A 16,487-nucleotide genomic window follows, 5' to 3' on the forward strand; every position below is an offset into this window, starting at 1 on the left:
CAGGATAACCACTCCCTCCAGAGAGCAGTTTGCTTCCCCATGTTGTCCACAATTTGTCCCATTCGGGTGTCCATGGACAGCAACAGCTGGCAGGTCTGTAGCGAGTCTTGGTGTTCCCAATCTGCCTGTGCCTACGACTGCTCGTAGGCACTTGCACTCTGGCAATGGCATCCAGGGTCTCGGTCCCAGGATGGGCTGGGTGTTGTTCCCGACCTCGCCTTGCACCTGCACTCCTGTTTGTGAGCTGTGGCCTCACCTGTGTCCTCCCCCGTCCACTCTCACTGCTAGCCTGAGATGTTGATGGACCATCATCGGACGATGGGTCAGGCAGGGTGGCACTGGCAGGAGTGGTGGTGGTGGTGGTAGCTGCACAGCTCACAATGGCAGGTGTTGGTGTTGTGACACTGGCCAAGGTGGTGGAGGCAGGGATGTCCTGGGAGCCTGATGGCCCTGGGAGTGTGCTTGGGCCAGCCTCGTCCTCTTTCCATGGAATCTTCACCGGAGAGTCCTGGCTGTGAGGGGGGCGACTGGTGCTGGCGGTTTCTGGTTTCGCCTGTCAAGTTGTGATCACCTGAGGGACAAGAATTTAATAATCAATGCTGTGGACGTGACAGGTTTGTTGTTGTTACATTACAAATTTCTAGGGAATCAGGACATGGTTGTTGGTGTCATCATGTTGGTGTGGTAGACAGTACTGGGCATTATGGTGGTGTGGAGGTGGGGAGACACTACTTGTTTTCGTGTGTTTCGGTTCTGCTATTGGATGGTGCCCCTGTGAAGATGGCTAACTACCTGTTAGTTTGACGGGGGAGATGCACTGGTCAGCAATTGATAGGCGGATTCCATCTTGCTCTCTGATGGGACATGGGGGCCTGTTGGGAGTTGTAGTGCTGGACCCCCCCACATACCCCCCACCCTCCCTGTGGACATGGGGGCCTGTTGGGAGTTGTAGTGCTGGACCCTCCCACACACCCACCCACCCCAACCCTCCCTGTGGACATGGGGGCCTGTTGGGAGTTGTAGTGCTGGACCCTCCACACACCCACCCACCCCCACCCTCCCTGTGGACATGGGGGCCTGTTGGGAGTTGTAGTGCTGGACCCCCCACACACCCACCCACCCCCACCCTGCCTGTGGACATGGGGGCCTGTTGGGAGTTGTAGTGCTGGACTCCCCCACACACCCACCCAATCCCACCCTCCCTGTAGACATGGGGGCCTGTTGGTAGTTGTAGTGCTGGACCCCCTACACACCCACCCACCCCCACCCTCCCTGTGGACATGGGGGCCTGTTGGGAGTTGCAGTGCTGGACCCCCCCACACATCCACCCACCCCCACCCTCCCTGTGGACATGGGGGCCTGTTGGGAATTATAGTGCTGGACCCCCCCACACACCCATCTTCCCCCATTCTGCCTGTGGACATGGGGGCCTGTTGGGAGTTGTAGTGCTGGACCTCATCCCCACCCTCCATGTGGACATGGGGGTCTGTTGGGAGTTGTAGTGCTGGACCCCCCCCTCACACCCACCCACCCCCACCCTCCCTGTGGACATGGGGGCCTGTTGGGAGTTGTAGTGGTGGACCCCCCACACACCCACCCACCCCACCCTCCCTGTGGACATGGGGGCCTGTTGGGAGTTGTAGAGCTGGACCCCCCCCCCACAGCCCCACCCACCCCCACCCTCCCTGTGGACATGTGGGCCTGTTGGGAGCTGTAGTGCTGGACCCCCACACACCCACCCACCCCCACCCTCCCTGTGGACATGGGGGCCTGTTGGGAGTTGTAGTGCTGGGCTCTCACACCACCACCTGTGGACATGGGGGCCTGTTGGGAGTTGTAGTGCTGGACCCCCCCACACACCCACCCACCCCCACCCTCCCTGTGGACATGGGGGGCTGTTGGGCGTTGTGGTGTTAGCTGCTTTGTGAACATGCAAGCCTGAAAACGTAGGAGGCAACATTTGTGGTTGATCCTGGTGGGTGCATTTGAGCCCTGGACTTCACATTTGGGTGACTGTGCGGTCCACATGCATGGATTGGAGCCTGGGAGATGTGTCTTTGCAGTTGTGTAAGGCAGACCATGACAGTGTGATAGTGGTCATTGCTTTGGACTTACTAGCCCCTAGTCCCTCTTCTATTCCTTCCAGGCTCTCAGGGTGCAGTATGCCCAGCACCTTCTCCTCCCATTCGGAAAATGGTATAGGCTCCGGGAGAGTGCCGCCACCAGTGTGTTGTGCCCGCAGGTGGTTCTTGGCCCTGATGCCTTTCACCCTTGCCTTGAGGTCGTGCCACCGTCTCTGGATCTAGTGTTTGGTGCGTGGCACGGTCCCTGAAGCATTGACTCTGGTCACTATCCTGTCCCACATGGTGGTTTTGGTTGCCAAGGTGGACTAGGTTACCAAACAGATGTGGTTCGACACGGATGATTTCATCCACCATGACCTTCAACTCACTCTCTGTGAACCTGGGGTTTTTCTTGGGTGCCATGGTGTGAGATGTGCAAGGTGTTAGTGGTGTGTGGTATGTAGGGATGGTGTTGTGGGGGTTTGTGTGGTGGGTGTGTTGGTGTGCAGGTTGTATGTGTGTTTGTGTGTGTCTGCTGTTTGTGCTATTCTGCCTTTTCCTTCCAGCTGTGCTGTGATGCAAAGGATTGTGGTAATGGGAGGGATTCATTTATACTCTGTGTGGGGGTTGTGTCCCAATGGTTGTTGCCAGTCAGGTGTTCTGTGGGTGTGGTGACTTGGGTGCTCTTGTTTGTGGTGGGGGGGTGTCATTGGGGCGTGTAGTTGTTGGGGGTGGGTGTTTCAGGTGGGTGTGTGTCCTGTATTTGTGTTTTTTATTTACTTCCATCCACCAATCGGTTTGACGGCAGGGGTGATGTTCGTTTGGTCCTTCCGCAGTCAAGCTCCGTTTGTCAGAGTTTTTTTTCCGCGGCGGTCGAGGAAAGTGGTGAGTTCCGTTTGGATGGCGGAGTTATCCTAATCGTGCAGCCGGACCCTCCGCAGGTCTGGTGGCGGTTGTGCCTGTTTCCGCGGTCAATGTGTCCGCGGCGGACGGTGTTTCTGTGGTACTGTCCGCTTGCGGTGGTCTTTGATGTGATCCGTCCGCCGCGGTCGGTGTGTGATGACAGAAATATCCTAATCGCAACCGTGAATTATCCGCGGTGCGGTCGGGAGTATTTTGCCGCAGCCATGGCAGACGGGACCCGTTTCCGTCCTCTATCCTAATGACCCCCTATGTTAGGACTGGGACAAGGAGGACCCTAATCGGGTAATGAAGATTACCGGTAAGTAACAAGACATTATCATTTACAACGCCAATAGCTCTAACTCTAAAAAATGCTAGACCTATTCTATTGCAAATGCTTGTTATATTACGTCGTTTTTTGTGTTAACTGTCTTTTGTTTAAATGTCTTTCGTGAAAGACTTTGTTAGAAGTAACTTTTTTAGATGTTGAAATTATATGAAAGACACCAATTATTAATTATACATTTAGGTTTTCTGGAGGTATATTTGCCTTTTTCTAGTTCCTTTCATTTATGTATTTCTTATATTTGTTTTTCTATCATTTTACAATACTTTTTGTTTGGTATTGTTGATGTCGCTACTTAGGTTGTATTCTATTTGTTTTAATATGTTGGCCATATATTTGTTTTCGATTTTTTCATTTTTTCTTTTTATTATAATGTTATTGTCAATATTGTTGGTTTTTGTAATTTTTTCATTGAACTTTAAGACATTCGACCTTAGGGTTTTAGATATTTTTATGATGACATTTTTGAGTCATGATCTTTTTTGCCTCGCTATTTCGTAGTATAAGCACTTAGGGTGGGCAAGAAAAAATAAAAGATGATGTCTGCATCAATACAATAAATATGAACTTTTGCAATTTGGGGGAGTCTTAAACGTTCTTTATCTGTCACCAAATGCTATATTTATGCAACTAAATTGTTCCAGCTTTCAAACCTGCTGCACCTGTAAGTAATTTTCACGTCATGAAATTAGGAGGCGTGCCAATATATATTTTGTTTCCCTTACCATCTAGTCTCCAAAACATTTCAGTTTTTTTTCCCATCACTGTTCTTTCAGCTTTCACTGTATTACACACTTGTAATTTTAGGAAGCGATATTCAGCTCCGAGGCCATAAACATTGTGGATATATGCTAGAGACTGATTTTTTAAGTTGCAGGAAAACCTCATGATTTTCTGCTGACAGTATGGAGAATAATAGGCGGAGAGGGACTATACGAGTTTTTGTTGGGTAATACGCTGATACTAATTGTGAGCTTTTTAAACAATGTACAGGTTTCGACTGGCTGGAATTATATGAGATAATTTTATAGCAGCTTTCTTCTGTCTTTAAATATGTCTTTAATGAAAAGCATTAACTCGTTCGGGTGAAAAAATTAAACTAGTGTTCCTGCATGCAGAAGAAATACGCTATTTATCTGGTGTTGAGAAGATGCAAGTTCCCATGTTTCATTATCAAATTGAAGAGCCCGATAATCTGAAATATGTTTAAAACTCGTTGAAAATTAAAAGCAGAAAAATATTTACAATCCATTACATTAAATGTTTTGTTATATTTACCATGCACCAAAACCTTAGCTAAAGACCCATAACTGTGAAAAAAAGACGTGACAAGCGCCTTGCGTTAGAGGAACTTTTACAAGACTAAAACAGTAACATGCAAAGATGTGGGTATAAAGTGAGAGTAATGTAACGTAATCAGTGAAAATAGTGACACATTTTAAGTTAAAACGATAAGAGATTCCTCCATTCACATTACATGAAATATTTTCCTTGCCATGGTGCTCTTGTACAATGTAAGAGAGTCGCCTCACCTTTATCATACACTGAAATTATACTTGTAGTGCTGTGCCCTATAACGCCTTGCATTAAAAATTTCACAGACATAAAAATGCATGATGCTGAAAAGTCTGTTACTGTTGCAGGCGTGGCCGGTTCAGGTAAGAGCAGTGAGGTGGACTGGGAGGAAGTTGACAGACGACGGAATAGGTCAAATAAAATAAAAAATAAAAAAATAAAACATTACCTGGCACTCGCTGCATCGTTCGCTCAGCGAGGTATTTAACTGAATACTTATTTTTGTAGTGGTTTTCTTACTCTTGCTTAGACTCCAATAAGAATAGTAAAAATAACCCCTCCAAAGTCGAGCAAGTTTTCTACTGTTACGCAGTTTGGAGTGGGAATAGTAATTTTAACAACCCCTCCGAAATTCCAACGCTTGACCTACGGTGGCACTGACTGGAGTATGAATAGTAAATCTAACTCCTCCAAAGTCCAACACTTTCACTACTATTGCCATGACTGGAATAGGAATAGTCAATCTAACCTTTCTGAAGTCCAATACCTTCCCTACTGTTGCATAAACTAGAGTGGAAGTAGTATATTTAATAATAGACTCCAATAGTTTTCATAATATTGGTTAACCTTTTGGCTGCTAGGCGTTTTCCCGTCCTGCGCTGAAATATGCAGAATGCCATCATTCATGACGAGCTGGCCTTGTCATCCGCGCACGGCAGGTAAGCGCCATGACGAGCCCAGCTCGTCATTAGCTTCGAAGGGGTTAAATAGATTTTATAACATTAATTACTTTTATTTATGTTTTATATACACATATGTATGTATATATAAGTATATGTGCATATATATTTTCATTTATTTTGTTTACAATATTTTAAGTAAAGGCTTTATATGTTATTCATTGTCTATATTAATTAATATTTTTTATTGAATTGCTTATATGTTTTATAGTTCCACTGTGTAGGAATTATAACACCTTGTATGACATGGATTATTCCGCTCTGTAAGGTGCTGGGAGTCAGAAAATATCAGGATACACTTATAATTCTGAAAAGTAACACAAGGAAGCTGATTGTGTTTCCTGTATCTCGTTTTTTGGTGTGGGCATGGAGACTGAGAGCACAGGTTTGCCCTCCATAGGTTTACCTCAGAATTACACCAAACATAATTGAAGAAGCCTTCTTTGATTTTGGTTTGATCCAGATGCTGTGTAAAATTGATCCGGTTGTACTTGTATAAGTATTGTTATTGTTATTGTTGTTATTGTTATTTTAATTTTATACCGCGCCTAATCACCTGCAGGCCTCTAAGCGCCAGGAAAAGATGGTACAGGATGGTAAGTATGAGCGGATTGGTTATCTCATGTCTGACTACTGTTTGAAAAATATATATATTATAATTTGTATATTTCTAGTACTTGATCTTTCTTTTTTATAATGCTATGTATACAGTGGCATTTACTGTGTTGTTTTCTTAATGCCCATCTATGATATTTTAGGTAAAGCAAGATATTTATTAAAATTTTAACTTATTTACTTGATTGTTTGGCTAAATAGAGCTTTTGAAACAGAGATGTTTGTATACATTTGCGTGGCTTGTAGAATTGAGTTCTCCCTTCGGTTTGCCCCCTATGGAGTCCTTCCTCTAACTATATATCTATTGATGTATGTGTTAGGTTTCTATCAGTGACTTTTTACTTGTATGGTATTTTTATCTGCAGTCTCTCCTATAATTTGATATAATATTGCTGCTTTTTTATGTACTTTTATCTTGTATTTTTATGGTCATATGTCCAAAATAAAGTTTATAAATAAATAAAAAATAGTTATAGTTAGGACCATGTTTCCATAGGAAAAGCGTTTTTTGACTTGGCTATATCTTTGGTGCTGCTTGAAGTTTCTTCATGAAATTTCCTAAAATAAGTTATATAGTAAGTCTTGTTTTTGCATGAAAAGTTTCGGGGTTATACGTCAAGCAGGGGCTGAGAAAAAAGGGGATCAAAAAAAGTGATTTTCCAATGGTAATTTCCATAGAAAATTGTGAACACGACTATAGTTCAAACTGCTGGACCGAATTACACCAAACTTGGCAGAAAGCTAGCTCTTGGACCAGAAAGTGTGTTTTTTGTTATTTGGTGTAAATCCACTCAGTAGTTTTGGAGAAATTAAAAAAAAATAGGTTTGTATATCTAGGGACGCAGATCCTCTAAGGATCCAACAGTTGCTAAGCTCAAATGTGATTGGCTGTCAACAATTCAACCAGGAACGGCAGTCATCCAAAAAAAAATGAGAAAAAAGGGACCTCACCTGGCCTAAAAATCATTAAAATAATCAGCGGGAGCTGCTTTGGGGAAATGGCACTCGCAGGAAAATAAACAAAATTAAGCATGGGCTCCTGCACTTCTCTATTATTTAGCCCCTGGGTGGACCGGGTCCTGAGGCATGCAGGCTTAAATAAAATGTAAGGAGGGGTTCACGGGCCCCCCTCTAAGTGCCTCCTCCTAGTTCCCTAGGGACCCCCCACCTCCCTGGGTTTTTTAAAAGAGGGGGCCTCATGGACCCTGGTGTCCAGGGGACCACCACCTCCTGGGGCTAATTTGTTTTTTGGGGGTCCTCAGAAACCACCCTGGTCTTGCGGGCCCCACCTCCCTGGTACCAAGCCCAGCTCTCACTCACCCCAGACAAGTGATCAGAGACAGGCAGAAGGCATCAAATTGCTAAAGTAAGAGTTCTAAAAGTCAACAAAAATGGGTTCAGAAAACAGGAGGGTGAAGGCAAAAAGTTTAGGGAAGACCCTGCAGAGATGGCCAAGTCTAACAGTATTCAATATTGGTGAGACTGAGTGGGCGGGCGAACCCCACATGCTCCGCTGATACTAGGTGATGGCGCCTCCTTACAACAATCCGTCAGTGGCATCCTGTTTCTGTTTCCAGGTTGTTGGCCGCATCGATCCCACAGTGATGTCGATACGCAAAACACCCGAGATACAGTGAAGCATGTTTTATTGATTTTGGATGACCAATGCAATTTTCACTTTTCATGGCATAAGTTTTGCGGTGCTGTTTTTTTTTCGCCGCTAAAAAGATAAAGCATGCTGGAAAATTAAAATGCCAAGACACAGCAAGGCAGAGCAGCAGGTGGCCTACTGGGACCCAAAGGATTATCAGTGCTTGAGACTTAATGTAGATAATGAGGCAAAAGAGGCATTATTTCCAGTACAGTGCTTGCCACTGAAGCAGGCAATTATAGTATGACCCTCAATCAATGCAAACTGCAAAAAGGAGGTGCTTATATGCCTGGCATATGTCCTCAACACAAAGCAGCAGAGGCTACGTAAGGAGTAAGTACTTACTTGAATGTGGGCTTATTCATAGGTGTACCTGGTAATGGGTCCCTGAATATCTTGAGATTGACTTGTATTATAATGGGGAAGCATTTGAAAGTAGCCACAATTTGATGGGCAATCTGGATACTATTGTGGCTCTGAAAGCTAAACTGTGGACTGCCCAGATTAAGATTGCTTCAGCAGCAGCAAGAGAAGAGTGCAGTCTGAATTCACATCAAGGATCAGTGCTAATGTTAAGCCCTCGGAGGAGGAGACCTAGCAGCAAATGGCTCGGAAGCTGGACTTCCGGGAGTCACCCAGGATAATGCTCCACAAGAGTGGCTGACAGCAGAAGGGGGGTTGGGCGAGGCATCTCCCATATAAGGGAAGCAACTAATATTTGTGCAGAGAACAGAAGGGCAGCAGGAGACAAGGAAAATGAGGCATCTAACAAGCTTGATGATTTAAAAACAACACAAGCAAACAAAATAGACTTGCTGTATCAACAATTGTCTAAAATTGAGGAAGCAGTGGGTAGTTTCCCACAAGAATGCATGAGGCCGAGTCAAGGATCTCGCAGTTAAAGGACCCAGTTAATATTATGCAGCAGCAAGTAAATCTAGTGAGGAAGGAAAAATCATCACTGGAAAATAAAATTAATGAGCTGGAAAAACTTTCTTGCCACTCTAATATAAGCCTGGTAGGAATTTCAGAGGGAAGTGAAGAGGTCCAGGTCCTTCAATGGGTCAAGACATTTTTTTATAACTCTATTTATTATTTCCAAAAGTAATCGTCAGGTACATGTTCGCAAAGCAATACTTTGACGTAATAAAGAAATAATTATCGGAGCTTACAGTTGACACTTTACCACCGTTGAATGTCCACTCCATACATAGCAAGATCTCTGTTATGCTGGGATGCAGTTTCAGCCCATAGGTGAAAAACTGAGCAATCAGATTTTAATGTGGCACGTGATATCTCAACCAACCCCAATGGGGACTATTCCAGATAGAATTTGTGGTGAAGTGGGCTGATCAATTTCTGGCAAATAGGCTTTCAGGGGCCCCCATATGTCCTTAGGTCTGGAGATCGACGACAATGTAGAGGAAAACAAATCACTGTTAGTGTTGCAGTAAATCAGGCTACTTAACCATGCATTAACAGTGGGGGTTCAGCTATTTCCCTTTTCACTAATAATAAGGCTATTGAGGTGTAACTCCATAGCTGTTTGGGGATGTTCCAAACATAACCCAGGAGAGCAACGTTTGGCGTGGGCAGCAGATCTAGGTCAGTCATCTTACACAATTCGACATACACCCTCCTCCAATATACAGCAATTTCCATGCAATTCCAGGTCATGTGGGTGAAATCAGCATGCAACGCCCCGCACGTATGGCATGTGTGTAGTCTGGAGTGGTTGGTAGTGTGCAGTTTTGCCGGAGACATGTAAGCTCTCCACAAGAACTTGAAATGCAATAACTTATGTTTGCTATTCAATGAGACTTTCTTGATTTGTGAGCAGCAGAAAGCCCATTGTGTATCATCAATAGGGTGTCCTCGTTCCAGTTTCCAAACCGCTTAGATTCTAGTGTCTCCTTCAGGTAATAGCAACATAGAGGTTTTGTAAAATTTGGAAACTAAGTGGTCTCTCTGTGCCCTAGTGATCAATGTTATCAGTGGCAGAAAAGATTCTGGTTCTAGTTGAAATTCAAGCAACAGCGGCAGAAGGGCACAGAGCAGTCTATTGAGTGTAAATTTATCCATGAAGGAAGCTTCTAGGAACCTGTCATCCTCTGCAATATGAAATATCAGCTCACTTGGGAGTAGGTCCCCGAAGGTACATATTCCCTATCTTGCAAGTGTTTTTTTGGACAATCTTTTCCTCAGTGATCGGCACCCATGGATTTTGTGCGAGTGGGATCGCCGACGAGTATAACTTGCGCCCCCCGGTGACTGTGGCCAGCTTACGCAATGCCCAGCTGGTTGTGGAAACCGTTTGTATATCAACAGGGTCTCTGGGAAACCTTTTGGGTAGGATCGTGCTTAACCAAATCAGCTTCAAGCTTAGAGTAGGGGATTTGTGCACCCGGGTGGTACCATGAATATGCCTAGCTACACTGCGCGGCCAGATAATAGATGTGAAAATTCGGGGCCCGTAGGCCACCTCTCTCATATGGAAGGGTCAAAACGTCCCAGGTGACCCTAGTCTAGTTCCCGCCCCATGCGAGTCTAATGAGATGCGAGCGCAGTGTGAGAAAGAATTTATTAGGGAGTAGGATGGGTATGTTTTGGAACAAATACAAGAATCTAGGGTGCACTATCATTTTCATTAGCGCCACCCTGCCCGCTAGAGAAAGAAGTAGCTGAAACCAACGCTCCACTTGTTGCTCCAGAGAGTAAACAGCTGGTCCGTAATTTAGTTGAATCACTTGCTCAGTGTCTCTGTGCAAATGAATCCCTAGATATTTGGTGGTGCCCTCGCACCATGTCAGTGGGAAGTCACAATCCCATTTAGTTATACTTACTGTCAGCTGGAATATCTCAGACTTACTCCAGTTTATGGCTAAACCAGAGAAGTCACCAAATTGTATGATTTCTCTAATCTAGATTTATTTGTGGTCTATGCACGTCTAGGACAACATCCTCTGCATATAAAGATTTTAATAAAGGCCCCACTGTAAACTGCAGACCGCGGTGCAAATGCTTCTCCTGCAGGTGCCTGACCAACGGGTCCAAGGCGATTATGAACAGCAATGGCAACAGCGGGCATCCCTGCCTGGAGCCCCACGTCAATTTAAATGGGGGGAGAGTGTTCCGTTCAGTCCATGCCGGGCAGTGGGAGAGATGTAAAGCAGGGTGGTGAGTTCCAGAAAGCCCTTAGGCATGCACATTTCTTTTCATGACAGCTAAGAAGAAAGACCATACCAAGGAGTCAAATGCCTTTATGGTGTCTAACAGCACCTCTGCAGCAGGGGTTTGTGGGTCAATCCTATTGATGGTGGCAAAGTAAGGTCGAATGTTTAATGCTGTGGACCCGTGGTGCACAAAGTTGGACTGTACCAGTGATATTATCTGGTTCAGTAACAAGGCTAGGACTAGTGCTATCATTTTGGCGAGTATTTTCTAATCTAGATTCAACAAAGACAAGGGCCTGTAAGAGCCACACAAGGACGATCTTTGCCTGCTTTTGGCAACAGTATATTCACAGCCTCCCGCAAAGTGGGAGCAAGAATCTAATTTTCCAGAGCTTCATTGTAAATGGCCAATAAGTGTGGGGCAAGTATATCCTTGTATGCTTTATAGAAATTGCCTGTGAACCCATCTACTCCTGGATCTGTGGAGCCGTTGATGGCTTCTATGGCACTAACAATCTTGTCCTTAGAAAAAGGTTCAGCAAGAAATTGTTGCATTGCTTTCTCTAACCACATTATGGCTACTTCAGCCAGATGTTTATCCCGATGAACATTGTTGAGCGTTAGTCGCGAAGTGTATAAGTGTGTGTACTACCTCAAAAACTCATCAAGAATCTCTGGAGTGCCAGTGAGCAGGTTAACCTGAGTGGATCGTAGCATCATAATATATGACCGCCCCGATGACGGGCGAAGCATTTTCACCAGCGTGTGACTTGGGCGCTCATCCTCGCCGTAGCGGCGTGCTGTAGTTTATTAACTCAGAGAGTGTGTTTCTCGCTCTGCGTCCTCCCTAAACTCTTTTAGCAATGTTAACATTCTATTTTGTGTCCCAGTCTGGGTGCAAGGTTGACTTCTGGTCTAATGCGTTTATCTGCATCTCAATCTGTTTGACTGTTGTTCAGAGGTCTTGCAACACCCCGGCGTGCTTAGAGATGCACAGCCCTCTCGCATGAGCCTTGAACGCCTCCCAAAGTGTTGCCCATGCCGAGACCCATCCAGTATTAATGTTGAAATATCCGATTATTGCTTCACAAAGCTCATCTTTAAATACGCTATCGAGTAAAGCCTGACTAGGGAACCTCCACTGCCTTTCACTTCCCTCGGGTCTGGGAATTTGGAGAGTCAGGAGCACAAGCGAATGATCCGAGAGGGTTTTGGGCAGATGTTGAATTGCCTTGAAACAGGCGGCTAATGAAGGGGTCACCAGCCAGTAGTCTAGTCATGTCCAGGTGTGGGGCAGAGCGAAATAGTGTGTGTAGGCCCGGGTGGCAGTGATTCCATACATCTAATAAGCCCAAGTCCTCACACAGCACCAACAGGGCTGTATGAGCTTGTGGTTTTGTGTCAGTTGTGGTGGATGTACCATCCCTAAGTGGATCTAAAGGGAGATTGAAGTCCCCACCCATGCATATGTGATCTGCATCAACTTGAAGGAGTTGTGAGTGGGGCGCCCTAAAAACGTCTGGATCATCCACATTAGGGGCCCATAGGTAAACAAACCCCATTTTGTGCCCCATAAGATGTCCTGTAAAAATCACATAGCTGCCCTCACTGTCGGTTTGTGTCGTTGAATGCAGAAATGGAAGTCATTTATGGATGAGCACAGCTGTGCCCCTAGTGTTAGAGCAATAGTTAGCAAAGTATCTATGGGGGCCCCAAGTTGTGGCAAATGAAGTCGTAGGAGCTTTGGGCAAGTGCGTTTCCTGGAGGAATACTACCCCTGTCTGGTGACTCTGTAAGTAGGTTAGTAATGGGCCTACATTTTCTAGTGTTATCTAATCCTTGCATATTCCAATGGCGGCATGACAGGTGAGTGTGCATGGATAAACTGTTACGCGTATTCAGAGAAAGTGTCTATCCCTTTATGTAAGTGTGCATTGCGAAAAGCTATGAACCATATGAACAAATAACATAATAGGCAAGGTAATAATGTAAAATAGCCACATACAAAGCCCATCTCCCTCCCACCACCCATCCCTTCTAACCCCAACGCAGGGACATAATCCCTTTCCAAATACGGAACATGCATCATTATACTCCCAACTCAATGATAAAAAGCACTCACACATTTGTAATCTAATATTGAACCAATCAAAGGCGATAAACACCAGGGGGGAAAGGCAATGCCTCACCGATACGCCCGACATGTAGACTGTGCAACAATGGATGAACCATAGAACTATGTGCTCTTAGTAATACAACAAACACAAAATAGTGGCCCACCAGTTCGACATAGTGTTACACAACTCAGTCCGATGTAAACAACTCCACGCTGGCCGCCGAACCCCTCTGCAGTGGAGAGGAGCCAGCCAGACGCCCAGCAAAATTCTTGGACAGCTATAGGTGTATCAAAATCTCAAGTCCTTCTATTATCGTCTACTCTTAATCGGGCAGTGTAAAGCATGACGTACCTGAGTCCCAGGTTTCTCAAAGCGGCCTTTACTCACGCAAACTTCCTCCGAGCCTCTTGTACCATTGCGGTAAAGTCAGGGAAAATCGATACCGTGGAGCCCTCCCATCTTACGCGATAGTCGTAGCACAGTGTCATGGTCTCGATAGTTGAACATCCTAGCAATGATCGGTCTGGGAGGAGCGCCCAGATTAGGATGGGGACCCAGTGAGCGGTGCAGTCTCTCAATAAGGAACATGGGAGTGAACGCTTCCTTACCAAGAAATCCATGAGCAATGTTTCTACAAAATGGTCTATTCTGACAGTATTTGTGGACTCGGCAATTACAAGAATGCGAAGGTTATTACTTCGACTTCTGGCTTCCAAGTCTTCATTTTTCATTGCTGTGGACTTAAATTTTTTTTCATGCAGTCGAGCTTTTTAACGGTTTGTGCGTCAGCGTCTACCAGATCAGAGACCCTTCCCACAACTGTGTCCAGGCGACATTCATGGACATCCAGTCTGGTTCCATGAGTGTCCAATCTCTTCTCCAGAGAGTCAAATCGGCCGTCTAGGGAGCAGGAACCAGCTCTTAATTCCACCATCATAGTGTCTGAGCTGTGAGGAGCCACAACCATTCGTGTCCCCTCGCCTCTGCCCTCTGCCATGTTGAAGTCCGCTAACACTGTAGGAGCACCAAGCTTGGGGAATTGCAGTACCTTCTGCTTAGGATCTTTTTTTACCATCCCCTCCAAGAAGGGCAGCCAGTCTGCAAGAGTAGTTTTATCAATAACCCCAATCTTGCTTTTAGCAGCGTGTCATACACTGTGTGGGGAAGCCAGATGTAGCCACTGCCTGTTGCTGTTTACATACACCTCAGGAGCGCAGCTCTAGCTCGCTGTGCTTAATCAGGGGTAGCAAGAAATCCTCTCGCCAGCCAAACAAAGTCCTGGTACGTACTGCGGGGCCAATGGATTTGAGGCCTGTCCCCGAGCAGTCAGGCAATGCAGTAACTCTGAAAGGGTGTCCCCGCCCGAAAGCGACATGAATTAGCCCTCCGCACCCAAGCCATCATAGAGCCTTACTGGGCTGCCAGCCCACAGGCTCACCCATGGCCCCTGTCACCGTGGGGCAGGTAGCGGCTGTGGGATAAAGGGGCGCGGAAGGCCAGCATCAGCTGCAAGTTGCTTGGGACGTGCCTGGGCTTCTCAAAGCCACCAGTTGTGTCCAAAGCCTCCGGGCTCTGAGGTTCTTCAGGATGGCCATTGTGGGGCAGCTTATCAGGGGAATTGAAAGCCAGGTCTCCACAGTGAACTGCAATGCTGAGCGCGCGTGGTGCAGCCCGGCTGCTCTCAGTGTCGTCTCTGCAGTCGAAATCTTCACCACAACGTTGCTCTTGAATCCGGGCACCCCGAAGCACCGGAATCAGCTTTGTAGGACGGCGGGAACAATTCGCTCATGTAACGACCTCTAGAGAGCAGGATAGCCTGCTCTTTTCCGGCTTAAGAGCCAGGATGTCAGGAGAATCAGTGGAGCTCCAGAGCTATGAAGCCATTTTGGTCAGTAGCCTGGCCACCCCCCCAGGTCAAGACATTTCTTGAAAAGAACTTTCTCCCTGAATATTCAGGAAACCTTACAATTACATGGGCACACAGGGTCCCAGCCCAGCCACATTCCAACTCAAAGAGTGGATTATGGCCAGAACTAATATGTTCCACTGAGGAAGTACCTGGCTGCCAAATTTTTTCTGACATGTCGGCAGCGCGCCGTAGGAAGGAATTTTTGAATCTGCTACACTTATTTTAAGCTCAGGGTGAGCATGCAGCAATTGCTCAACAATCTAAAATAAGAGTGTTAGTTAAAGCCCAGTTTCACATGTTTGCCCACCTAGATGAAGTTTCATGAGTTACTGCAAGAAAATTCCAGCTAAATATGTAGATACGAACTATCAAGCTGATGTGGAAATGGATGGGTATAATGAAAGTGTTGATTATGTGGGAAGAGATGATGGTTTGTTCACCTGAGGCTCACCACCATGGCACCCCGGAAAAACGTACTCCACTGTGAGAGGGGTATTGTGGGCCATTCCCCTCTGAATTAGGATTAGGTTGTTTTGGGAGGTGGGGGAATGTTCTTGGTGGGCGGAGCACAGTTAATAAAAACAAGCAGAAGCATAGGGGGCAAAGCAATTTTGAGGGATTTTTAAATTTTTTGAAGAGGGTTCAAGTGAAAGACGTTCACTAGGGCAATGGGTCTTAAAGTGCGAATAACATCATGGAATGTCAATGGAATGTCCAGTAAGAAAACATATGGTGGTATAATTAGGTGGCTAACTTCTTTTTCCACACAAGTTTTATTTTTCCAGGAGACTCATTTCAAAGTGAATGCACTAAAGATTTTTATCCCTAAACATTATTCAAAGGCATATTTTGCTTCTGCAGGGTTGGCAGTAAGGGGGTTAGTAATTTACATTGGGCAAGGGATATATTAGTAAGTTATTCAAGTTCCCATGAATCCTAGTGGCAGATTATTATTATTATTATTATATTTCTTATATAGCGCCAGAATCGACCCCCGAAGGGGTATCTCCGCGCTTGCCTTGGGAACCCGTCCTGGTTTTTCCCTGTGAGATAGCCCCTACAGGGCATCCCCAAGGTGAAAGCCAGGCATCCCGCCACGGGGGGGCCGTTGTGGAGATTAAGCAAGCTTAATGCCCAGAGTTGCAGAGTGTGAACCCATGATTAGGTCAGGCACCGAAGCGAGAATTATCGAGTCCGTGGACATTTGAGCTCAACACCCTGCCACGTCGGGAAATGAACCCTGGTCCCGGGACTGACCTCTGCTTCAGGGTCTGCCTGCTCTAACCAGTGAGCCACACTTCTCCACATGAATCTAGATTACAGTTGGTGTAAATGCAAACCCCTTAAATGTAGTCAATTATACGCCTTGGTAGTAGATGCTCCTAAAGTTGTTATGCAGATTAACAATTTGGCTATGGGTGCAGTGAGCCCTATAATTATAGGGGGGATTTTCAT

This window comes from Lissotriton vulgaris, chromosome 6 (assembly GCF_964263255.1).
Source record: "Lissotriton vulgaris chromosome 6, aLisVul1.2, whole genome shotgun sequence".
Lineage (NCBI taxonomy): Eukaryota > Metazoa > Chordata > Amphibia > Caudata > Salamandridae > Lissotriton > Lissotriton vulgaris.